This window comes from Ammospiza nelsoni, chromosome 7, assembly GCF_027579445.1.
Source record: "Ammospiza nelsoni isolate bAmmNel1 chromosome 7, bAmmNel1.pri, whole genome shotgun sequence".
Classification (NCBI taxonomy): domain Eukaryota; kingdom Metazoa; phylum Chordata; class Aves; order Passeriformes; family Passerellidae; genus Ammospiza; species Ammospiza nelsoni.
Genome location: NC_080639.1, coordinates 8,234,730 through 8,261,897, shown reverse-complemented (window position 1 = coordinate 8,261,897; position 27,168 = coordinate 8,234,730). Strand labels below are relative to the sequence as shown.

At 37.3% G+C, this 27,168-nt stretch overlaps 1 long non-coding RNA gene across 1 annotated transcript in view; it reads left to right on the top strand.

Annotated features, from left to right (window-relative positions):
• The window catches only part of LOC132075746 (uncharacterized), a 173,000-nt gene extending 146,605 nt beyond the window's left edge, over positions 1 to 26,395 (top strand). The window contains exons 2-3 of the long non-coding RNA XR_009418813.1: positions 7,124 to 7,194; positions 26,176 to 26,395. This is a non-coding gene — a long non-coding RNA (uncharacterized LOC132075746). The remainder of the gene's footprint in view (positions 1 to 7,123; positions 7,195 to 26,175) is intronic.
• Positions 26,396 to 27,168: the final 773 nt, after the last annotated feature.

Genomic DNA, 27,168 nt, shown 5'->3' with positions numbered 1-27,168 from the left:
GCAAAAATGGTCCTGTTGGTCTGAGTGGAGTACAAGAGAGGGGAAATTCTCATTTCCACCAAATGCATTTTGGAATCCCCTTAACCCTTCTCAACCCTCACTGTCTCCTGTTAGCCTGCTGATCCAGGTATTCTGGTATTCTGTAGGATCAGTTCTGCTATTTCTGCAAAACTGGTTTTTGTCTTCTTAAAAGCATGGACAATACCTCCCCTCCCCCCACTCCCCACCCAAAAAAAAAAAAAAAAGTTAAATTTTGCTTTCATTGCTGAGAAACCTGAGCTTAAGTCTGTAAAGATCTCGCTCCTCAGATATGAGGAGCAGAAAAACAGGCTTTCACTAGATCAGCCATTGCCTTTTCTGTGTTTCCCTCTTTCTGGTTTATCGAAGGAAATAAGCAACCCACTGAAACAAGGGCTCTGAGGTGGCTTTAAGCTTTGTTTTAATGGGAAACAGGATCCTCCTTAAAACCTCACTAAAGGTTTGTGTGGTTACTATATCAGTGCAAGCTGAAAAGAAGGATATCTATTTTCCTACTCATGCATAAGGATCTCTTTTTTGGGTTAAGAAATACACTTGCTGAAGGTTTTATTGGTTTTCTTGCTAGCTATCACTAAAGTACTTTACTCATTCTGTTAAATCCCATTTTGAACTTCTACTGACTGGACTTTTCACATGGGGACAAATCAAACTGTGCTTGACATAACATTTATCTGGATGAAGTGTTTTAAATTATGTCAGTGAGTCTAATGAACAAAATTTAATGGTTCACTTGAGGCTATGTTGAGTACATCCAAATAAATTTGCTTTTCTGGGTTCAGATGCCTTTTATAAAACTGTTGACTTAAATTCCACTAGAAAGTTTGGTAAATCCTTTAAAATAGAGTTCAGCTTTTCAACTGGAGTATAAAACCTTGGCAGGTCTGTTCAAAGCCAAGTGCATTTTCAGCAGAACAACATTAACTTGCAAAACTTGGTATTCACACAAAGGGCACAGTGGTATCTCTATTTTTTGGACAAATCCTGTCTCCTTGTAACATCATCTTGCACATGATAAACCTGAAAAATCATGCAAATTTAATGTGTAATAATTTGCATAGGTCCTAACAATTCAGGGAGCATGTTGCCCAGTCATGTTATCAACTTTTTGTTTTTAGTGACAACAGGTGGGGGATGACCTGTTCATCTTGGGCTGAGTTTTTGTTCTAGTGCTGCTCACTGAATTGCCATGCTAAATTTCAAGACTTATAAGCTCTTTTTATTTCTGCTCTGAGTTAGGGAAGCCTTTCTGAATAGATCTTTGTTTCCATCAAAAATAGTAAAAAGCTGTGGGCCAGCTCTAATATCATTGTCATTGAGATTGCATCCCAGTATCTTATTTTATTGTGGCATGTGCCATAGTGTGAGGAGTGACAAAATAATAAGATGTTTTGTTCATAATAATAATAATGAAAAAATTGAATTCCATGGCTATATACTGCTGATTTTTCATAAAGCTGTAGAGATGGGTTGCTGCAGCTTCTGTCCCTGCCTGACCAGGACAGCAGATTGTGGTGAGGTTGCAAGCATTTCACACAGGAACCCAGCTGGGCTGATGCTCCCCTCCAGTCAGTGTGAGATGTGCCAGTGCTGCCCTTTTTGACAGAGACCTGCTTACCTTGCTCCAAGGACAGATAAAAATCAAACCACAGCCAAATCCAATACCTCAGCACAGGGCATGGCACTCAGCCCAGTGCTTGTGCTTTCTCTAGTCTGACGTGCCACAAACTGTGACCCTGGCTGGCTTTGAAGCAGGTTTACCTCTCCAGGTAAAATAGTTTAAATTGGTATCATATGAACCATGTATGAATAATAGTATTATTAACTATAATAATAGCAAATTCACTATTAGCTATTATCGTATAGCTATAGTGAATATTAATATTAAAAAACAAAACCAACCAAAAAAGGCCCAAGCAAAACCCAAGAAATAGCAAAGTGAAGCAGTCTCAGCAGTCTCTCTACTATGGCCTAGCTTTCAGCCAGGGCATGGCATTCAGTAACCACTCCACAGAAAAGAAATGGGAATTACTGGTTCCCACAGTCTTACTACAAGAAATAACTTGCAGTGTTTAACTTAAAACACCAAGAATGCAGCACTTTTAAGTGTGTAGCAGGTTGTTGTAAAGTAGCAAGGTGCAATGTCTTTCCCCTGGCTTAAAGCAATGTTTATTGAGAATTAGGAAAAATGTTTAAATGGCATGCATACCAGACAAATAATTGATCAGAGAAGTGTGAAGTCTTTCTCATGAGAGGCCACTGACTAGAACATCTGCCAGGGAAGGCAGAAGCCGACAAACATTTCCCCTGGGGCAGGGAGACACAACTTCTTCCTTCCTATTCCTATGATCCACAGTATTCTCTAATTATTAATAATCAGCATTTATAAAGTGTATAAATGAATGCCAGAAACTCTATGAAACTCAAATTACTAACAAATATCAGGCAATGAAAGCAAGAATCCATGTTTTATTCTTGAGGTACTGTGTCATTAGGCATAATTGCCAATTAACTTACAACAGGAACAATTATCCAGTGCAGAAGTGATGATAAGGTTACTTGGAGGTAACACGAACTGGTTCATTTCCAAGAGCTACTGTCAGTGCTGTGATTAAAACAAATCATGTTGGGACATGTCTTCTCTGAGATGGAATATTGGGAGTTTGTTCCAAAGAATAGCCTGGTAGGGAAATAACTGTATAGAGATGCTCCTAGTTAATGTGTTGGACAGTTTCTACACATATCTGATGTTCCTGAAAGTTACAAGCAATAACACAGGTGTGCTATGAAATGCACCAAACTGGAGCCAAATCACTGATTGTGGGGGAGGGAGAGGCCAGCTGCTCAAAAAGCAGTATATTTTCATGTCTCATGCAAGATGGGATTCTTTTCAAAACTCAGATATGGATCCACTTTGAGATGAATAAAAAAGCCTGAGGACTATTACAGAGGCAGAAGATTAAGGGACACTAAAGTACACTAACTGTACATGGATATACAAAGTGTACACTTGTGTTGCACTCTGTGCAACATACAAAACATAATTTTGTAATAAATGGTGATTATGTCACAGTCTTAATACTGAATATTTGCAATCTATGTTGTTCTATTTAAATTTTAAGTATATTTGAATGCAAGTTCATTTTTTCAGATGTGTTTTTATGACAAGTGAGTTTTATCAAGACTTAAAAATATTAGAGTGACAGAGTGTAGACTGATGCAGAGTAATGGATGAGAGAATGCTCTCAGGAAGGAACTGTATCATTGCAAAGTCTCTTGTTTCCTTATGGTTTTAAAGATGGACAGTTCTTCATGTTTCAGCATGTAAAAGATGAATACTATAAAAAATATTCTTCTTCCTTGCAGCAGATACATTAAAGAGCAGAAGTTGTTGGGGTGCATTGGTCAGGATATTTTACTCTCTCTAAATGCCTGGTGCTTGGCCTCCAAAGGCAACTCATCACACAAGGAGGTCAGCTCCACCTCACCATGATGTTCTTTGCCCTGAGAAACATGCTGAACATCTCTAAAGCTTTGTCTTTTTGTTTTTACTTGGTCAAATAACAGAGTCCTTGCTATCAGCCAACTCTCTCTCTCTGCCTCTCGGAAAATTATTCTCTGGAGGAAAATCCTATTTCCCTTGTGAACATACACGTAAAACAAGTTAAAAAAAAATTAGCATTTTTTGCATTACCACTCTGCAAAGGTAGTAGTTACAGTAATTTTTTTTTAAATTATTCTGAAAGCTAGGAAAAAGAAAACCATGCCTGGTCTGGTATCACAACTGTGACCTGGTTTCATTTAACGCTGTACAATTCTAGAATGTTATTCTGGTATATTCTAGTTACTTTGATCGACAGTACTGCTGATCCAATTGTTACAGCTAGTTATCCACACAAAAATAGACTACTTTGAAAAGGAGGTGGTAAATAAAAAAAGTAGTTTTCACACACTCTGGGGAGGTACTGTCAAAGACCTGTATTTTTTCATTTAGTAGGTATTGATTTAAATTATTTTTACTGTATAATAATACTGCTTTCTAGAATCATTAGGCTGTATACTGAGTTTACTGTAGGCTAGCCATGGATGAGTAGGATTTTAGATGATACTACTGAGGAAAGGAATTATAATTTTCTGAAGTAATTGTTTTCTGTTGCAAATACAACTACGTAGATTTTGATTACTTGTGTACTTTTCTAGTACTTCAGTGACTTTTCCTGGCAAAATGTGTGGAACATAACTTTTTCAGACACCAAACTATTCATGCAACATATGCACCAAATGTTTTTTCAATCTTTTTTTGTTTTTGGATGGTGTGTGTACAGCACGATGTTTGTGATGAATTTTGCTTTCTGTTTAATTTTGATCAAAGCAGAATGGAAAGCTCACCCATGAAGTGATGCAGTGCCAGATGGTGAGGCACTGAAAGTGAGTCTAATGTGCTGTCTCTAAAGGTGAGTGCTAACAGTTCTGGAAGGCTGGAAGCTCATGCAATTGGACATGGGCTTGAAGCATTTTCCTTTTCGGTCAGCAACTCAGAGCTGATGCAGCTGAGTGGGATCTGAAGGGTGTCACGGTGCTGTGGATGCTGTCTGAATCTAACTCTGTGCCAGTGCTGGGCCAGACAGCATCAGAACCAGACCACAACCCAGACTTGAGGGACCAGTATCAGCATCCCCCATGCAAGGCTTGGGTCAGCAGTGACCTTGCTGCCTAAAGGTTCCTCTAACAGCAATGGTTAAATGCCAGAAGATAAGCAGCTCGAGGCAAAAATCTGTTAAAGGACAGGAAAGTGATTCATCTGTAGGCTCAACTACAAATCAAGAGGTTTTTTCTTCCCCTGAGAACACTTATGTTCCCCTGAGAGCTGAATGGTTTCCATTTACCTTGGATCGCAGTTAAGCAACTTCATTTACAAAGAATTGCCAATAAAATATTTGTAAAATAACTAAAAACAAAAAGAGGCAATTATAGTCATCCCTCAAGCATTTATTGAAAGTCTCCATTCCAGGGGGAAGATAGACAGGAACCATTAATCTGAACACCAGTCCTGTAACTTTACAAAACTCATCTATGTGCTCTTGACAGAAATCTATATTTAGGGAGGCAAGAAGGGATTATTAACCCAACTACAGCTTTGTTTGGAAAATGTGATTTTAATATTAAAAAATCCCTAACACAGAATTTAGAAAAAACAAGTAAACTCCCCCAACTATGTTCTACATATTTTAGTACTTGAAGAAAAATCTCACATAAATGAAATTAGGATGACTTGGGCAGTTTTTGGGTTTTCTTATGGCTTTGATTCCTGTGCTTTTTCTGTGGTGTGACAGCCCTGTGAAGACTCTTGATCAAAGAAAATGGCCCCAAGTGGGTTTTGGGTAGAGGGTTTTGTTTGTTTAATCTTTGTGTACTTACCCTGTCCTTTTGTTATCATTAGGAATAATATTTATGTTTATTCTTTGTCTTTAGCAGTTCTTTGGTAGATGTTATCTAGACAAGGATAAAAAAATGACATGATAGAGTCAGGAGATACAGTTTGTGGTGAGAATAAACTATTCAGAATGAAAGTCAAAAGAGAAATACCTTTGTTTCACAAACATGTATTTTTTTTAGGTGGCACACATTTGTTTCATTCCCAGCAGATATTGAGGGTTTCTGTTCTGCCTGGCAGACCAAATAAAGTTGAATATCTTGCATGTTTACACTAGAATTAGATAATTGGCTTAAGGCTCAGATTAAATTGCATAGCTAAACTGTAGAGATAAACTAAATGTACTGCTGGAATTGAGACTGAAATATTCTAATTCCAGGAGAAATGAGGGCCCAAGACTCTCTTGCATAATAAAAGAGATATTTTTCTGCTCAGAATACAAATACTTTGCAAACATATTTGGTTGTGGGGTTGGGTTTTTTTTTCATTATTATTTATTTGAAAATTTACATTTAAAATGACTGTTTTGACAGAAATTGACCTCTAGAATAAAATGAAGCCATGGGATAGCACTGAGCTGTAATACAGAAATAAGTTAGAGTAGAAGTTGAGTAGCAGCCACAGAGAACAGAAGGAGAAAACATGTGAAAATGAAGGCTTTGACTGACTTGTGCCAGCCAAAAGCATTCAAAATCCTGCACAATTAATAGAATCCTGCCAGCTGGGTCTAACCCTCCCATGGTTTATGAGTTGGTAGATCAAGCTCCCTGACACTGATTTCTAACAATGAACAGCACTGAACTTCAAGTAATTCCAAAGCTTGAAAAAAAAAAATCTCATTCTGTCCAAATGAGTTTTCTCCATCTTAGTAAACCATCTAATTGTTAATGTTCATGGCGGTGTTGTTAAGCCTGAATTAGCAAAATATTTTACCAAGTTAAGGTAGAGCACAGAAAAAATGGACAGTGGGACCACTTCTGGTTGGTTTAATCCAAAGCTCTTGATCTTGGTTTGGTTTTGTTTTCTAATGGTGATAGTTACATATGGAGCCTACGACATGAATTCCAAATGAAATTAAAACTTAGTTCTGAATTTTTATGGAAGACACTGCACTAACCAATAGAACTGGATGTTTTATTGTTGAAATGTCATGTATTTGGCCTTATAAAGCATCTGCTACTAAATATTGCTGACAAGTGGGAGTAAGGATTATTTATAAAATATGAGTTACAAACAAGAATTAACAGGCTAAGTAGCACTTGCTGAAGAATTAACTATTAAAATGATTAAATTACAATTAGTCATTACATTAAGAATTAAAAATGATAATTAATAATTAACAGGAGAACTTCTGAGCTGGAAGTACTTGGATACAAGTTATATACAAAAGGAAAGAAGTAAAATATGGTTTTCCTGGTTTTATTTTGCCCTAATGCTGAAAACAAAGTTCAATGTTTTCAGCATTTGAACTATGCTGGAAACAGAGCAGTGGGGCAGTTGGAGTTTTTACCAAGATGGGCAATTAATCAGGATTGCTGTTCTACTTCATGTGCTGTAAGGAATGAAGCACATTTTTGCCCCTATTTTTTTTTGTCCTGCTCAGGCTGCTCACACACTCCCAAACCTCTCTCTGAATGAGTCTCTTTCTTCCAGATACAGAGTCTGAGATTCCACAGGAGACGGGAAGCCCTGCCACTCCTTCCAAGTTCAGCACTGAGGTGCAGGTAAGTGAGTTTACATTGTGTTTAGGAAAGGAGAGAACTGGGCACAGCTCTCTTGCTACACTTAGTGGCCCAAGCAGCTTTGTCACCTTGTTTTGTTTTACTCTTGCTGGTTTTGTGGGTACAAATGCACACACAAATTTGTGCCAAATGCCCACTGAGTGATGAGCTGTGCTGAGATGAGGACAGAGCTCAGCAAAAGTCTGGTGTCTGGAGCTCTTGTTTTGAGCTTCATGGCACTGGATAACTGTGGCACAAGGGAGATGATCCAGGGAAGTAAAAACAAACAGATGGGAGCCTTGTACAGCCTTGTGAGCCTCTCTTCTCTTATGCTCTGAATCATGTTTATTAGCATTCTGCTGCATTAATATCAATAGTCAGGGAAGATGGCACATGTCAGAAAGGCATGAGAGCTCATTCAAATGAGGAGGGAGCTGTAGTCAAATAGCCAAATGATGTATATGTACCAGGAAATATCAGACTGTATATCAGCATTTGACTCCAAAGGTTCATTTTAGTCAAATGGAGTTTGATTTGACAGCTTAAAAATGAAAAAAAAGATGCTCAGATTGATTGATGGATAATAAGTGGCAAAGAAAATTGCTTTTTTCAGATGGATTTGTGAGCATTTGATGAATTTGCCTTTACCTTTTCATCTTTTACTTTTGTACAACATTAGAAGAGTAAATGTAACAAAATCAAATTCCTCATTCCTAATATCTGTGGGGACATGTCCCACTGAGGAACTGCCATCAATTTGAATTGCTGTTTAAAAATGAAACATTGGATTTTTTAACCCTTAGCATCTAATGAGCAAAATAAGCACAAACTAGTATTAAAAAGAAATCTTTTTTAATACCAAAAACTTCACTTTTTTCTTAAGAGCAGATAAAGAGTTGATTACTCTTTCTGTAGTGACTGAAACTTATTTCTGAGCTCATTTAACACAAGAACAATGTGAGATTTAACTAGAAAGAGATGAGTATGGACTGTTTCCTCCATGATCTAGAAATAAACCCAAAAATGCATCTTTGAAGCATCTTTCAGAATCCTATCAGGGAGTACTTGGGATACAAGATTTTACAGCTTGCCATGGTGAAAACTACTCCTACTCCTATTACAGACTTTTTCAAACTCAGTACCAGTAAGGACAAAAAGGATGCTTGTTTTGAAATGTGTTTGGTCTTCCTTTGTGTAGGATGATACACAGAAACAAATAGATTTTTTTTCCTTTTACCTTTAGTCAGCTGTGCTGACTCCCACTTCTCTCCACCAACTATAAATTGTTCCCACACAATTAGCTGATCTCCGTGCAATAGAAAAATAAAGCCTGTCCAGGGAGCCCTAAGTTCCTTTTCTGTGGGGAAAAAACCCCAAAACCACTATTTCTGGCAGAGGTTTGCCTGTTCCATGATTTCTCAGGTCAACTTGTTCCATGTTCTGCCTCACTGGGCCCATCTATCTGCACCTCCCTGCTCTGGAATCACACCTTTGCTTTTGGTTAACTTTCAGTCTGCATCCAAACTGGGAAATGCTCCAATGGAATATTCACTCTCCTGATTAACTGGGTTCAAAGGTACATTTCTGATAGATGTGGCTGTAGGGATATTGAAGTGTGAATGGCCATTTTCCACTTGAATATTAAAATGTTCTGTTTATATAGGTTGCATTACTAGACCCCTAAAAAATTGGGATTTCTTAAAAAAGTAATGTTGTTAACTTGAAATATTTGCAGCTGATGTAGAGCTCTATGTGATTAAATTATTTTTGTGAATTAATGCTTATAAGTAGTTAGGGATGCAAACCTACTACAAAGTTCTCTGTTTTAACTAAGAATACTGTTATTTCTGCTTTGTGCTAAGCCATGTTTCTTCCTTCCCTCTCTTGTTATTTTTCATTGTTGTTTTATAAAAATTTTATAAAAAACTGTTTTAAACCAGTTATTCCCTGGTCTCCTTGTCATGAATGCTCCTGCAGAAGTCTAAGAAGTGTAAGCAGCTGGCCTAACATGGCATTTATAGATTGTTACACTTGCCTTTCTTGACTCTGAAATAAGCAGTCTTGCCAAGTGTGCTGCATTCAGGAGAATAGAAAATAATTAAATTAGTGGAAGTTCTGCACTCTGGTATTTCCTTAGCAGAACGTTTTCATTTGTGAGTTTAACCTTGTGGGAGTGAAACCTTTGAATATGTTATTATGAATGCAAGTTTTTCTAGCAACTCCTGATTGTGAGAAAAACTTTCCCTAAACTCAAAGTCTACCTGGAGTACTTGGTACATTTGATTTGCCTGCTGCTTGACCACAGCATTTAGACAATAATCAGAGCCTCCCTCCTTCTGTGTATCACAATGTCCACTGTCACTGTAGCTTTTGCTGGAGAAGGAATGAATGAGGGAATAAAGGAGGTGAGTTATTAGTGACAGCAGTGGCAGCCTGACCCTGGAGTAGTAAAGTAAAAAGAGTGTGTTCCCAGCCTCAGCCTGGCTCTTCTGAGCCATATTCCATGTGGCTTCAGTTGGTGTTTGGTGTATTTTTAATGTCTGTGCATTTTGCCCCACGTGTTCTTTAATCATCAGGGTGCGGAAACTTAAGATGATGGTTGAAAAAATATATCTTCCTATGGCAGGGAAAGAAGGTGGTGTGAACTGAAGTGCAACTCTACATTTGTTTGAAGCAGCAGTAAAAAAATATGATAGCCATTGTGGCAGAAATGATGGAAAAAGCATAGTGAAAAATTACAAGAACTATTTTATTGCTTTGCTATTTTATTACTGTGGGGAGTAATTAAATGTTCTCTCCTGCTTCCTGTCTCCCAGTCCACCATGAATTCTGTGGTAATTTGTGAGATTTCTATTGCCTGGTGCAATAGAAATCTCACAAATTACCACAGAATTCATGATGCAGCAGCCTCTGGAACCTAGGTATGGTCTGTGCAGGTGTTGAGACATCCTGCCCCCCTGTAGCAATATTCTCCTGGTTGCTTTCTCTGCTACAAGGTGGAGCAGAGCAATTTAAACTTGAGAATTCTTCTCCTGTCCTAAGAACCTGAAGCCAGCTGAGCTTTGAAGGTTTCAGATTTGCCCAGTGCTTTGTAAGTTTTCTTAGATAGGTGTCTGAAAGGAAAGTATTATGATATTCATGTCAAGGATGTGACAGGAATTTATTTTCTCTGTAAATTGTAAGTATTTTAATTTTTCCTCGTGTCTTAAGATACCTTCTTCTTTTCAGAGTTACCTGAATAAGATGTTGATAAATGAGGAGTTGGACTTATCTAATGATTGTGCTATTATCTGCCTAGAAAATGCAATCAGTTTAAAATGATAGTATAATTCACTAGTGAACTACTGCAATTCAGTGAAATAAATCCAATGACTCTTGCTGTCAGAAAATTGGAATGAAGGCACATTAACATGTGCACCGAGGCTGAAGGTTTTTCAGGGGAAAAAAACTTTTTCTGCTCCAATTAAATGGCTTGTCTCAGTAATGTTTCGATGAGGAGAGACAGAACTGAATGCTTTCTGTGCTATTATGAGTTTGAGGTGAAGAAGAAAGTCAAATTGGTCTTACACTTTCTGCTCATTTTATGGAGCTCTGTATTTGCCAATGAATTCTCTTTCCCCAGGAAAGAGAATACTGCATTCATTATCTCTTCAGACCTCAAATGCTAAAAAGGTGTCTCCATTAAAACAAATTTATTTGAATGCATCTATCTAACAGCATTAATCCAGCAGAAAACAAAGCCAAATGTCACATATATTTTATGTAGTGATGTTGTTGGAGCTGTGGTGTTTTGAGGACAATAAACTGGCCAGAGTAGTTTGTAAAAGATATGGCTTTCAAAATGTACAGACTGGCAGCAATGAGTAAATGCTGCAATGCCAAATTTCAGGCACAGAGTTTTCAGGACTCTGCAGGATGTGGGTTCCCCAGTCAATTCACATCCTCTGCTCAAGGTAATGTCAGCCCCAAGTGTGTGAGAGCTTGGGGCTCTCCACAACAATTACAGAGCTTGTTGGTTCTCAAGGATCCCAACAAAGTCCTGTCCACACACCAGGGAATGAAACGTGGGAACCATGACTGCACACTGGGTTTGGCACTGGGATTGGTCCTGCTTGGTGGTGCTCACACCATACTGCTGATCTCCGCCTCTTCAAACTGGTTTGGGGTACACTAGAGAGGGAGGGTCTGTAAAGAGGCACCAGTAATTTATCATGAAGAGAGAAGCAGTCAGAATGGAACAGAAAATTTCTTCAGGCTCTGGTGAATCTTCTCTTTCCAGTCAGTTTTCCTTAAATTGCTGTATTGTGTTATAAGGAGAAGAGCTTTGTTAGTCCTGCATGGCCTTGTCCAAAAAGATCCAGAAAAATAATTTTTAAATATAAAAATTCCTATGTTCTTGTCTGTTGAAATAGAACTTCCTGTGCGGTGGCTCTGCTGGAATTAGAAATTTCTAGAAGCAGATAAAAAAGACAGGCATGAATTGAATTTTGTGGTGAATAAATGATCCCTTTCTCTTCACTAGGTGCAGCAAAATTTTGTTGTATGCTAGCATGTTAAGGATTTATAAACTATAATAATGTAGATGATAGAGGAATGTGAATGGAAAAAGCAATGGTACTATGTGAATAAGCTCTATAAATAATGCTTTATGAGAAAGTCAGAGGAGGACATAAAATGTTCCTATTACAACTAGAATGTTCATTGAATGTGATGATGAAAGTAACAGTTCTGTTTTCACCTAATGTTCTTGCAAGAATTGAGAGGGAAGAAATGTTTTAAATTAAACACTTCTTTAAAAACAAAAAACAAATAAAAAGAGGAAGTTTTAAGAATAGTTTCTGAGAGGTAGGTGCAAAACAAGTGTTTTGAAAAGTTAACTGCCTACTCAAATCTTGGCCTCATGTGCTGCTGTGCTAAATGGAATAATAGTCAAGGAAGGTTTGGAAACCAACATGTTGAATGGGTGTCAAAACAGGAGGGTAATGTCAAGGACCTAGAAAATACAAATGGAATCTGAGGCTTTCAAAAACCTTCTTCTTAACAATCCTTTTTTTTTTTTTTTTTGTAATTATATTTGGACTGTTTTCTTGGGTCTTTTCTTTCTTGTGGAAAAGTACCTAAATTAATCCTTTTGTTGCTTCTTATGGTGGTTCTGGTGGAATCTCCAATTAACAGCCAGCCAAGGCCACCTCTGACAACAAAGCCCAAGAGTCCCAAGAAAAAAATTCTGCATGTTAAATAACATGTTTAAAATAGCACTCAAAGAGAAGTATGCAGACTGCATTTTTCAGAGTATTAGGGAAGCTGAACTCTTGGGGAAAAGTAACTGTGTGACATTGGAGCTGCTGGAAAATAAAAACTCTTTATATCTGAGTAATTGCAGGCAAAACCTGGGATACTTGAAATCTGTAAGGACTTAACAAATAGTTTGTCTTCATTTCTGCTTGGACAGCAAGTTAGGGTAATTGCTACTTATAACAAAAAAATTCCAATAAGAAAATATAATTACAGAATAATTACACTATCAAGTCATTGTGCATAAATTAATTTCTAGTAAAAGCCACATTTTGACTAAGACCCTGATGTGTAGTACAACTGGGATTTTCCAGCCACATGGGTCATGTTTCCAGCAGCAAATGCACCAATGGCTTGCAGGATGGAGCCTAAATGGGGACGAATTCTTAAAAACAGTTTGAAAGATGTTTTTGAGGTATCACTCACACCGAGCTGCTGATGTATCAAGCAGGTTAGAAAGAACAATGGTGTAATCAGCTTTGTGTGGGGCTGCTTGCCATTTCCACCCAGGCTGCACAGCCAAGGCTCCTGTTTGGGGTCGGTGTGAGTAATGGAGTGTTGTGCTTTGGGCATTGCCAGGAAAGCTGGCAGCCTGCCCTGCTTTTGATCACGTTAAAGGCTCCTTTTAAGGAGCAGTCGGTGCCTGATTGCTCTTCACTGCTGTGTCAGTCAGGAGCCCCCTTTGGGACTCTGAGAGGATCACAGGTGCTTTTCCTGAAAGGCAGAAATGACAAAAATGTAAAAAAGTTATTTTCTTCCATTACAGGATTTGGCTTGTTGTAATGTTTCACCTAACTGATGGTGAGCTAGAATAAGAAGAATGAAATTGCTAAGTTGTTTAAAATTGATTCTAGTTATTGTTTTCTGCCCTTGACCATGTTTGATATGCATCTGCTTCTTGCTAAGAGATGCTAGGTTAAAAAAGAGCAATTAACTTTTTAAACTGTAAGTATATAATACTTTTATGAATGTTTTATATGCACTTTAGTTTCACATAACTGTAAGATTTTAGAAGTCCCTAGAGAAGAAAATTTAAAAGCCTAAAAGTGAGATCCAGACCACTAGGGAATCCAGCATCTTTTTCAGATGCTGTCAAGTTCTCTATGTTCCCAAGCAAAGGCATTTTAAATTAATTAATTGTTTATTAATGGCATATCTGTTAGTGATACAAGATGGAATCCTTTCTCCTAAATCAGCAGCTTTAGGTTTTCTTCAATTTCTTTAATTCCTTTTTTTCCCTCCCATTTTGGAAGAGAGGAACAAATGTTCAACTACTGTGAAAGGAAAATGTAAAATTCATCTCTGGCTTGCTGATTTTAGAAAATGGGCACCGTTTGAAGTTGCATCTGGCATGTTACAATGACTTCAGGGGCCTCTGTGTCATCAGGTTGGATAAGAAATGTGAATTATAAGTTTGTTTTAGAAAGCACTCTATTGCTTGGCCATAGGCTTTAAAAGAAGCACATTTCTGCATGACAGAGCATAAACTGGCCACCAGTATAAATTGCATTAATATTGAGCATATAGGGTGCTGTATTTGGAATTATCATTTAAAGAACATTTGGGTGCTGTGAAGCACCAAAGCAGTGCATTTGGGATTCTTGGCTGCCTTCTTGCTCTTTTTCTTCCCCAAAATCACTAATTGTTGAAGATAAGTGTTCTGCAAATGTTAATCAGAATATAGAAGAGGCACTTTCAAGAGGTCAGAAAATAGTTTCAGTCAGCTGGAACTGTAAAAATCAGCCAGTTTTACAGACTAGAATGCAGTAGAAAAATTTACTAAACAGACTGATAATGCACTTATAATTACTGTAGTACAGTGTGCTGAACTCTACAGTAGAATGTAAAGTTTGCTGTCCATCATTGCCTTATACAGTTTCCAAATAGGCTTTTTTTTTCCAATTGCATAATCTTCATGGCTTTTTTCCTGTGTTAGCTAATCCCTAGAAAATTGGGTTGTTGATCTGTTCTAATACCTCTGACTTTGGTGGAATACAGTGAATACATAAAGGTTTTGGGTTGGTGTGGGGGTTTTTTGGAAGGAAAATACACACACACACACACACATCCCCACCCCCACTTATTAGGGATAAAAACAATTGGAAGTTCTGTTTATGCAACAGAATAGATTCAAACCAAGGCATAATATACTCATATTATAACCAATATAATATGAGTATATTATATACCAATATAACCAAACCAATACTCATCATATACTTAAGGTATAGACATAATGGCAAATTTTGTGGAGGTTTCTTAGCAAAGGAAATGTTTGGGGAAAAAACAATCTTAGAACTGATTTTTATTTTTTTTTTTCCAGGGGGGACAATAGATTAGAATCATATTCCCTTCACTGCCAGTTTACTAATTTTTTAATTCATTATAGTGGTTTGATTAGTGAGTGTCCTGAGACTGTTTTTATTTTATCCTGTGTCTTCTTATATTTCACTACTGTAGACAAGATTTAAAAATGATGATTATAATACTGATACATGCTTCTACATATTTATTAATTTTAGTATGGGTTGTGCCATTGTAATTTTCCAGGGTAGAAATACCAGTGAACAATCACAATGGGCCCTTTGTCTCTGAAATGCAATGTATTCAGTGTCCTTGGCTGCCATTGAAACCGCTATCTCGAATGTTCAGAGAATGGTGGGATGGAGAGAATAACAGAGTAGTTTCATCTCTAATAAAAGAGATGCCACATTTGGGATGTTCACTGGTGCAGGAAACAAGGGCATTTCATTTCAGTTCACCTTAATAATTCCTCTCAGCTGTCAATAGGTCTCCAGTTCTCCTTGTAAGTCTCTCTGTGAACTGCTGGAGTACAAAGGAATCAAAGCCCATGAGGAGGGAGAGGTTTGAAAGCTCCTTTCATCTGGAACGTTCCTTGGACACTGAGCTGTGTAAGCTAATTACTTTGCCTTGCTGGCACCTCCAAACCTGGACACCCCTTAATAATGTAGAGTCCTGGCCTTTCTTTAGTCTTCGCATGCTCCAGAGGGATTATTGACTCAAAATTTAGAGAATTATATGTGTAGGATCAGAAGGGGCCTCAAAAGGGTGTCATGAGCACTTGTTGTTCAAAACCAGAATCTTATTCCATCCTGATAGATCAGAAATTTAGACCTCAGTTCTGTGTTGTTCCTCTGTTTAATTGGAAAAAGGTGAAATAACTCCTCTAGTTAAATGACTGTTTCATAGTAAAGCTTTCAAGAAGTGCTTGTATTTACATTTTTTCTTTCATACAGCTCAGGTTACTTCATTTATATCTCTCATAGGCCCAACTCCCTTTTGAAACCAGAAAATTTGCCTGATACTGGCAGGCTGAGCCATGAAAAGCTTAAATGCTTCCCCTTTTGTCACAGAGTTATGGGGAGAAGCTGTGAACACAACTTGATTATTATTTGGATTGAAGGGTGGTGGGTTCAGTACTGTGAGCTGAAAACATTCAAAAGCCTGGTTGATTTTCCAAATTAAGTTCTCATATATACTAAAAAAGCGGGGTGGGGGGGTGGAATTTAACATACTCTGATATTATTACTGATATGATGTAGTGAAGAGGACACAGTTTTTACCTCCCCAAAATCAAACAGCACCATAAGGACCTATGAGGCTGTGATTAATCTCAGCCTTGAGAATGCAAGCAAAAAAACAAGATACAGTTCTTCAAGCTCTTCTTTCATGGTCACACTCCCCTACCTTGAGTCTCTGTCCAGTTCTTCTCAGATTTCCTATAAACTGTGATCAGATTTGTAGCTAGAAGATTTTATAACACCAAAAATGTCAAAAAAGCTTCGAGCAGTGTACCCATGAGCTGACAATGAACATTATGCTGCAAAATGGGTGGTAAAAAAAGCAAAATATTTCTGGCAGAAAGGGAGAAAGAAAGTTTTTGCATATTTGTTTTGATAAAACAAAAAATAAAAATAATTTTAAAAAATCTAAGAACTGTAAATGGCTAAGCAATGTATTAATTTATTGCAGCTGCTGAGATAATATTCATTTATCTCTAAGACAGCTTTTGGAAATAAGAGCCTATTGCTGCCTTTTATCTTTTCTTTGAGAGTGGGAAGGGTTAGAAAGAGAGAGGAAGACAGTGCTGTAAAAAGAAATCTTCCTCCACACCTTAAATCAATAACCTCCTGTATTTGTCTGGATTCTGAGTGCTAACTAAAACCTCTACAGAAAATATCATCAATGAAGTCTTGCCATCTGACAAACTTCCTGCCCATTCCTGAACTGATATTATTTAAAATAATTTTCTAGAAAATCTTTGCTTAAAGATATGATTTCCACCTTCCTATCCTGATCAGGACAGCTTTCTGATTCAATTAATCTTAAATTAATATGCAGCACACCTACATTGCAGTCAAGTCCCACAGCCTTTTTCTCTTTCCCCCTTTTTGACTTTGCTTTCCCCTCAAATGGATCCTGATTTTGATGGGTCTTGACTGATGATAAAGAGCCAATGTTAAGATCAGTACCAGCAAAAACTTTGTTTAGTGTTGGACAAAAGAGTTCTCTTTGGTGAAGTGTTATTAATGGGCTGGCATGATGCACTGCATGCCTCCTGGCCTTTAAACCCCGATCCACCTGGGAATATTGGCATGAGGGTTTCACAGAAGAGCAATTTTTCCTCTTTGGAAAATTGAATCACTGTCCAGGGTAGGACTACACCAAATTTTTCTACTGCTCGTTTCATTTCAAAGACTGGGCTGAGGGCTGTGTACTAAAACCAAGATGAATTTCCCCTTTGCAACTCAGTCTTGTCTGTAAAGGGAAGAACACAATTAACCATCATTATATTTTAGATAATTTATCAGATTTGAAAATTATGCTTAAAATGTACTATTCCAAATTCTCTCCCCTTATAGTTTTGATTTAAAAATTACGTTCTTATTTGCAGTGTGTTTATATATCAGAAAACTTTATGTAGTAACAAATAAATAGGATTTTAGCAAATATTTCTGGAAACTTCAAATAATAGAACACATTATAGAGATTTAAATCTGAGCAGTGTTGTAGAAAAAAAAAGAAATTTGCAAAGAAATGTGGATATTTAAGATGTGTCTATAACTGCTCTTGTCAAAGCATGTTATATTGTTACTAAATTTCATGTTTCATAGCAACAAATCCAGGTGCTGGATGTAAAGAAAAATTTGTTAATATTAGTTCAACTGGTAACATTGACATACAGCCCCTCTTCATTTAAATAATCTTCACAGAAAGTTAATCTCTAATTTGAAATATGGGGTGATTTTTATACTTAAAAGTACACCTGAGTGATGGCTTTAATCAGTCTTTCTGCCACAAAGTGGAAATGTTGTGGACACTTTCCTTTTGCTGCTTTTGTGTCAGAGAGGCAGAAGCTGTCTCCTTTAGCTCCCATCTCCAGTTTTCAGCCAATTAGTATGAAGAACAGAAAAATGAGGGTGCTGAAGATGATGAGACAATCATAAGTTACACTTCTTTGACCATAGCTGATACTTGGGGAAGGAAAATATTGTTGGAGCAAGGATGGGAGTGATATTTTAGCTGATATGTCCTCTCATCTGGGGCTCCTTGCATCAGTTTGTGCATATGAACAGCCTACCCCTGAGGGATTTTCTTTCATTTACACTCCTGGTATCCAAAGCCACTTGGAGCAATGAATTCCACAAATTAATAAACAAAATAAAAGCAATAATTGCAATGTAACTACTCAGTTGTTTATATAATGAGAGAAGGACTTTCATATTTCAGAAACAAAGCTTGTATTTTCATACTTCATATATTTTGATATACACTTCATATTCAGATATATTCATCATAAAAATGAAGCTGTAATTTCAAGAAATGGAGTTTTCAAGTAATAAAATGCATTATTTGTTGTTTTTACAGCCATACAACAAATTGCAAAATGAGTTCTCCCCAGACACTGAAATCTGATTACAAAGTTGCCTTACCTGAAATTCCACTTCATTTGTCAGAGACAATATTGTGATGTCTATGTAAATAGTCTCTTTAGGATTTTTAGTTTATTTTATGACAGCGGCTGTATTTGCAATCGGTGTTCTAGCCCTGAAAAATACCATATGGCAGCAATGCCCATATTTAATTTAAAGTGATCAGGTTCTATTTGTTCAATCTATTAAAGTAGCTGCCATATCAGCTAATCTGACAGCTGTATTACTCAACATCATTGCAGGCAATGACATATGGTGAAGCATAAGGACAAACATGCAAATATTCATTTCATCAGGACCAGGGCATTGTCTAAGCTTGAAAAAACCCTTTGTTGGCAAAGCTGTACTCAAGAGCAGAACATTAACCTCTGTATTTATCTGCCAGGGTTTGTTCTTAAGTGAACAAATAAAAGTTCCCATCTTGAAGTGAGTAAAATGGTTGACAGATTGTGAAATCTGATTGCTAAGAAGGAAAAAAGGCTCCAGTGACCTTGGTGAAAATGTTGGTAGCTCAAAAATGCATTGAACTGTTGCCCATGATCAAGTTTTCAGGTGAGGGGGAGAGGGAAGGAGGGAAAGAGCAAGAGGTTAAGTACATTGCATTTGTACAGTTTCTGAGTGCAGCTTCCTTTTTGTAAATAAGCCACAGCAGTGTTATGGTACCCTAGGGGAAAGATTAGCCTTCAACTGTGAGGTAGCATCAGGTATTGGTCATATAATTCTTATGGGAAGACAGAGGGAGGAAAATATCACAGAATATTACAGAATATGGTTGTTAATCTCTTTCAAAATGGGGTGGTGGGGGAAGTTTACAAAGCTGCTTCCATTTTCTCTTTGGAAAATAATAAGAAATACTTGTGGGATTTGAGGCTTATTTACAAAGGCAGAATAGTCGTAGGCATTTAAGTTACAACTGTAGCAGGAGAGATTATTACATTTCTGAAACGTCATTTCAGAAAAGACCACATTTTAATTCAAACAGATTTGATGTTTGAAGTATCTTGGCGAACACTGTTAGCTGTTAAAGGAATGCACAATAAAGTATATTCTCTTTGACAGGATATATTTTATGTCTTCCACTGAGAGTATTAATTCTCTTTTACTGAGAATGAGAGAAGAGATTTTTTGGCTTACAGTTCATAGTCTTGCCAGTGTTTCTTCTCAAGAGCCACCAGCAATAATCCATCTTTATGTCCTGCCTCAGCATCCTCCGCCTCAGCATTCCCAGGCAGGACAAGGACTTGGTGTTGAGCCCCTGGAGGGTGCAGGGTCAAATCCCCCTAAATTCAGCTGTCTTCTTTCAGGTGCCTCTTCCTGCTTTCCTGCTCACCCCTTCTCTTTCCTTCCTAAATGAGGCACCCCCAGGTGCAAGATGCAAATCCAGAATCTTCCCCATGCCTTCGAGACCCCAGTGTTGTGTGTAACTCTGCACTTATGTGGGTCAAGGGACTTGGGAGAAATTACAAAAGGGCAGGAGCATTCTTACCTTGATCTTTACTCCAGGTGTTTTTCTAAAGGAGAAAAAATATCCACTCTTGTTGTTGTTGTTCTGAGTGTTTCTCTAGCCCTGAAAAAATGGCTTTTTGTCTGCTTTATGCCATCAGACCAATGCAAATCAGCTGAACAGGGACTGCAGCCTGGTCCCAAAACTACATCAAATTCACTCTGTGTGCTGGTTGAGCTAACACAAGAAACTTCCTAATTATATCAGGAAAACATTAATGCTGTGTAGTTGTCTTAACCAACTAAACAAGATGACTTGAGCTTGTGCTCCATTCCTTTTCTTCCTCCTTTATTGAATAAAGATCACATAGTTTGAAAAATGGGGATTGCCTTCAGAGGGTTCCAGACCAATAAGAAAATAATGCAGTATTAGTACCCAAATCCCTGTGGAAGCACAAGTCAAGCTGAAGGATTATGCATGAGTTGGTAGATCTTCCATATGTTGTTTGTACTCACTCCCTGAGGCTTTGTGCTATAAATAACAGAAACTGGAATGCAAAGTAGCACTCATCAGGGACAATAAAAGTAATAATTTGGAGATTCATTTATAAATATGACTGGAGGGGACCCGTTATGATTGCAGAGTTTGGTCTTCTGTAAGAGACAAACTTTCCTTGTGCTAATGCCTGCTGAAAATAGGTACAGCTTTTGATTTATCCAAATAGCATAAATTTGGAGACTTATTTAAAGGAGCAAAAAACCCCAACCCTGTATTTGAAAATCTGTTTTACCACTGAGCAGCTAAGAGAGCTGAGCTAAGATAATTGGCTAATTTTATGATAATCGAATATCTAATTGTTGAAAATGTCTCAAAGGCTTCCAAGTTCTTAGGAATAGTTCTTACTGCTAGGAAAGAGCATGATTTATAATCTGCATATCAGCATCCTTGATGTGAGACTGGTTTGATGTTGTTTTTAAGGTTTTAGGTGTCAGCAAGGAATTTTAGAACATCCCTAGCATGATGATGCAGGTTTTTGGAAGGATTTTAAAGGGTTTTGGTGGACCACCTCAAGAACATGTAATGTGAATTTCAGTTATCCTGGGAAAAGCTGCAAAGTGAATAGGGCCACAGAACATGACTTCTGTCAGACACCAATGTTCTTTCTAAGTTCTTCTGTAATCATCTTTTGTGCACTGAGAAAATAAACTGCTGTACTCTTGAAATTTTCCAGGTGTAGATGAAAACATATTAGGTAATAGACTGTCAATTATTTGCAAAATTTAAACTGCTACATCCTTATTCTGTGTTTAGTACTTGAGGAAAAGAATAGCATGCAAATGTATTCACTAATGATAGCTGATTAAAATGCATTAATTTTACATCACCAAATAATCATCATTAATTTAATTCCAGCACACCATAAAATGTCTAATTCCTCTGCAGCCAGTCCACATGTAAATAGATAAGGAGACGACAGTAGTTTAGAAAGTCTCATTAAGTACTCAGAGGTACAGTTTATTTTTTGTGTGTGAAGTTTATTTCTTTAATCACTTAAAATGCAATAAACACTACAGAGAGAATGCTGAAATTACACAGGCAGCCAGATGATAAAATGCCACCTAAAGCACCCCCTCTTGTCAGTGCTCTTCCCAGTTTGGATGCACCAGGTTTATTCCTGAGGGGCCACGCTTTAATCCGCTGTGCCTGTGCCCAGCTACTAAATCCTCAGCAGAACTGGAGATATACCTGTAGCTTTAATTTACAACTGCTGTATTTTGTGGCCTGTACAAATTAGATAGTGTTCTTATTAGTTCCATTGTCACAAACACTTTTTATGTAATCAGATTATCTTTTTTTTTCTGTAATAGTTCATGCTAATTTTCTGTCACCTCAATTTTTGAAAGTCCTCCCTGAGACTTTCAAGTAACAATTTCTCTCTAGCTTGGCAATTCTGCCAAAAAAAAAAAAAAATCTCAGCTCTTCTAATAATGGTTATTTATGTACTAGTTCCTACCTTCCATTCTGTTAGAACACCCAGTGTTTGCTCATGAAATAGGGAGTTAATCGGCTTAATGAGACATTCTAAATGGTTTCCATAGATCTAATTTATTAATTATTCAGAGGATACTCAAATGGCTGCCATTAGTTTGCCATCTCATCCTGCTCTCTGTGTTCTGTACTGTAGCTGCTGGGTGGTGGAAATATCACTTGAGGGCAAGGATAGAGCTCTGAAATTGTTCTTTAAAATACTCTTTTTGAAAATATTTCACTGCTGGTGGTTCAGGAGGGAAACACAAGAGATAATTTGCTCCAGCCAGAAAATTAGAGATTCAAAAAGGAGTGGAGTGAATCCAGTGTTCTAAAGAAACATAAGGGTCTTTAGAGTTGCTTACTGCTCATTCCTGTGTATCAGCTCTATGCATGTTAAGGGTGCTTTTCTATTTTTGGGTGTAATTCAGTGCATTTGAGGGCTGACATCTGTGCCCCTGAGGTGACTCAGATGCCTCTCCTTGGCAAGCAGGAGTCAGAAGTGGGATGTGTCTTCTGAAGACATAGCACAGTTCGGGTTGGATGTGGCAAATTAAGTTATGTAGGAATCTAATAATATTTTGTAATTAAAACCCACATGGAACCTTCAGCATTTGCTTTATGAATCTGTGAATACTGTTGGGAGCATTCAGACATGCTGCCTATTTCTGTAACTTCCAAAATCTATTACATGAACAGGGCTTCTTGAACTTCTTATAAATCAGAATATTTTAATTCTAGTAAAAAAGATGGAAAGGGGCAAGCAGGGGTAGAAGTTAAGGAACAGGTTTTTGAAAAAATTCAAGTATTAAAAAAAAAAATAGCCTTGGTACCCATGCCTCCATTGTTATATTTCTAAATATAATCAGAATCCAGTAGTACTTCATTATTTATTTGATTGTTTTATTCAGTCTGTTCAGTATTCTTCTTTTTGGAACTTTGTAATCTCTCTTCCTACACCATGTAGGTGTTGCACTTTTTCAAAAAAGGGAATTGCACTTTTAAGTAAAAACCAATGTAGCGTTTTTATCCATCATTGTATCAAAAGAGAGTGCTTTGTCATTTTATTCAACCACATTTCTATAACCACACATAAAATAGCAACAGGGAGAGAACAAATTGTACCTAGCCAGGGATTTGTATAAATTCCCTTCTTCTGATATTATATTCATCTGTTTCTCCATGTATTAAGATTATATATCACCACAAGAAGTTGTTTTTTTTTTTTTTTTGCAATGCTTCAAATAAAGACACTGAATTGGAGCAACTTTATAGACAGAATCTGATGCCATACAGAAAATTTATTTAATATAATAAGAAAAGCTGTATCTTATGTTGCAGGAAACAGTCTTATTGCTAACAAATTTCAAAGTAGGTTACATATATGAAACTGGGATATATCACCCAAAATCTCATTAAGCATTCCTAGTTTGTCTTTGTAACATCTGTCATTATCAAAACCAAATTCAACAGTCATTATTGTAGTTGCTGTTACTAGGGGAAAAAAACCCTTTTACATTTTAGTGGTGCAGTTAAAAATCCCTGTAGGGAATTTACTTTGGAGCCTCTGTAGCAGCAGCATGGACTAATATATTCCAAGGAAGTTAGATTGTCTGTGTCTGCTCCAAAAGTGTGTTGGATAAATCCCAGAGTTCACCTCTGAAAGGAATCAGAGTCTGTGAGTCGCAGAGCTGGAGCGAGAAGCGCACCTGAATTTGTCTGTAACCCTCAAAGCCACGCTGGGGTGTTTTTGTGTGCCCATGGATGGTGCATAAGGCATTTATTTATGGATTCTGGGACTGCACAATGTCAGGAGCCTGGTATCCTAAAAGGATTAAAAGGTGCTTCAGGTCTTTGTATTGGCTGCACATGGGTGTCACTATAGGACATGAAACAACACAAGCGCACACACTGCTGTTTTCAAGGTGAAAAAAGGGAAGTTTGTTTTCTGATTCTAACATTTATAGATTTTTAAAAGTGACAGTGGATTGGAGGGTGAAAGTGCCACATCTTCAATGATACTGGACAAGCCAACGGTCCATCAAATTTCTCCTCTTCTATAAAAGAATGCAAAACAATAAGTTATTTACAGAAAGTGTGTGGGAAGGTTTGTTACAAGAATGTAAACATCAAAAAGCTTAAGAAATCTTCAAAAATCCAAGTGACACATGGGATTTGTTTGCACATCCAAAGATTTAGGATCTCCTGGATCTCCTCAGCCATCAGAGCTCTCTGGTGGTGCCATTCCCATTCCAGGCTCCACAGAGGATATGCAGATAATTGTGTACAAGCCCATCACAGGGCATGGAGACTATCTGATCCCTTACTGTCAGAAAATCCCTGCACAGAAGTCTGTATATTTATTTTCTGGAGGCAATTCTCCCTTGCCAGCTTCTCCAAGCCTTGTGCTGTTCCTCATGGTGGTACCATAGGACGTGACTGATGGTGCCCATGGTTCAAATGCCAGTGGTGGAGGCATAAATGTTTTCTCCATATCAAAAGTGTGTCTGTTGGAGATACAAAGCCAGTCAAAAGCTATTGTGCTTGATGGAAAGCAAGAAAAAAAATTAATGAATAGTTTTATGGATATGTCATTAAAGAGAAAGTGAAATATAGGTAGGCACCAGTGATCATTCCATATATGCACTTTGCTGCTTGATTATTTTCTAATATTTAGTGTTCATGAATGTTTGGTGAAATGAAAGCATAGTTTTGAATGGTCTAAACAGTTTTTTAATTATTGTTATTTAAATGCCAATAAGGCAGAATATCAGTTTTAACTGTAAGCCTTAGGAAAACAATCATCAGGTATCAGAACTCCTAAATAACACAGAGTAGAAATTTATCGTCAGATCTTCTGAGTTTAAGGGTTTCTACATTGTATCAGTTTTTTCACATTTATTGCCAAGTGAGATGTGTTATGACGAATTTTTCAATATTCTTTACTGGCATGTTAAAATCAGAAGTTGAAACATGGATGTCCAAAGATGGAAATGAGAAATGGCCACTAAGTGCAATCAGAGCCTCTCTGGAACACAACTAGAGCTGTGGTTTTATGGATATTGCTGAGAAAATGTATCTACCAGACAGATTACTAGGCCATATAAATCCTATTTTATAGTAACAGGAAGCACAGCAGGAAGCTCTGATTTGGCTGCTAAAGTTATCACTGTGGTCCCTCCTTCTTATATTGGGACACCAGGTGGCCTATATTGTCTTCCAGGTGTTGAATATATTTATAGGATTTCTCCCAACATATCTCCTACTATCAGAGTAATTATGTAGTCAATTAAAATAGAGGCTGTTTGTTTCCTCCTCTCCCTCTCCTGTCCTGTCCTTGAAAAAATGTCTGTGAGGGTTTTTATTTTTGGTAGCACAATACTTGTTCTGATGAACATTGATTTAGTTTGTCTGGGGAAAAACAAAACCCAAGGAAAACATTACTTTTGCTACATCTTGCTATTAAGGGTATTGGTTTAGAAATGCATTGTTTTAGAAACCCCCAAGGGGGAAAGATATTTTATGAGCAGAGAGCATGAGTGAGCTTCACTTGCTGACTGCAGATCCTGCAGGGATGGTGCCTTGCCAGCGAGAACTTCCCTGCAGATGTTGATAGGTTATGGCACATCAGTTGCAGAAGCACATTTTAGCAAACAAATCAAAGATCAGCACACAGACACCCAAATCCACCCATCTGAGAACTGTCTCCCTGTGTTTGACAATGATTTCCGAGCCTCACTCTGCAACCCAGAGCTGGCAGGGGTTCTGCCTATTGGTAACCCCTCTGAAATCTGAAAATTCCCTTCACTGTGAACTAAATAAATACATACATAGGATGGGAAAGCAAGGAGCTATTCATAATAAAATGGCCTCTTCCATTATTAACTGGCAAAACTCCCAAAGGCATTAAAATAAATGAACCATAGCATGAATCAAAAAGGCAAAAATGATAACCTGGGACTTATACTTTATAAGTTTAATTAAATACGAATGGATTGCTGAAACAGCATATGACTTCCTACACTATTACTGCTAGAAATAATTTTAGTGATTTAAAGATAAAAATTGAATGAGAGGTTTGACTGTATCTCACCTAATTCCATTATTCATGGCTACTTTCCTGTTTTCCCTGAACTGCATCAGTTTTCTCTTTAAAATTTCAGTCTCTGCAGAGTGCATATGCAATTCTCCATTTAGCTCATTTTCCAGCTGTTTATATATAAAGCCCTGTGAGTGTTTCATTTTACTGCTGCTGCTTTGCAGAGCCTTTCATCAGCATGGAATGAATAAGGAAATAAATTTTGAGACAATTGGAAGAAAAGGAAAAAACATTTTCAAAATGAGCACTGAGCAGCTTGGAGGGTTGGACTGTGGCACGTGGTGCCACTTTTCTCACCAAACCACAAACTTGTAAGTCACACTAAGAAGTTGAATCTGATCTTTCTCCACCTGAACTTTTCACCTAATTCCCTGAGTAAATTACTCCAGCTACTACAATGGATGAAAGAAAGGAGAGGAATTTATTAGGCTTTACAGTTTTGCATTATTTTACATAAAAAAATACCACTCTGTTTTGAAATGTTTTTTTTTTTAAGAAAAATTCTTAAGACTATGTGATTAGAATCTCTGTGTCTATTTCTGAGGATTTTGCTGATAAATTACGGAGTATTGTCAGTGGAAATGTGTAGAAAAATAGAAAATAGAATTAAATTCTTCACAGAAAGATAAAAGATAAGAAAACAGAGAGTCGTATAAATATTTGTGGCATTTCTACCTCAAAGCTGAATTCTGCTCATCAAAATGGTTCTCATAGCCAACTGAATTTTCAAGTCTTTTTTAATATAAGGAATGGAGAGAAACTGCTGGTGTCTCTTTGGATAAAGTGCTTTCAGTGGGAACAAAAGTGCTTTTGGTAAGCAGAAAAAGATTTGGAAAATCCAGAAAATGCATGACCTTTAAGAGTATTACTTTATTTGTATTTTGATAGTTAATATAGTACTAAAATTGTTATTTAAAATGAGCTCTTAAGCCAATCTATTTTATGTCCTTTCCTGTTTAACTATCTTTAGAAGAATAAATAAAAGAGTTCTTCTGTATGTGCTGTTATCCCACAAACTGATGTAATCCCTCAGTGGAGGAAATTATTTGGAAAGCCTAAATTCCCTTCCAGAGGGATTGACATAATTGAAGGAAATTGAGTTGTATTTGAGAAGAATTTTACCACTATACTCCCACTTTTCCCCCTTGCATGCACAA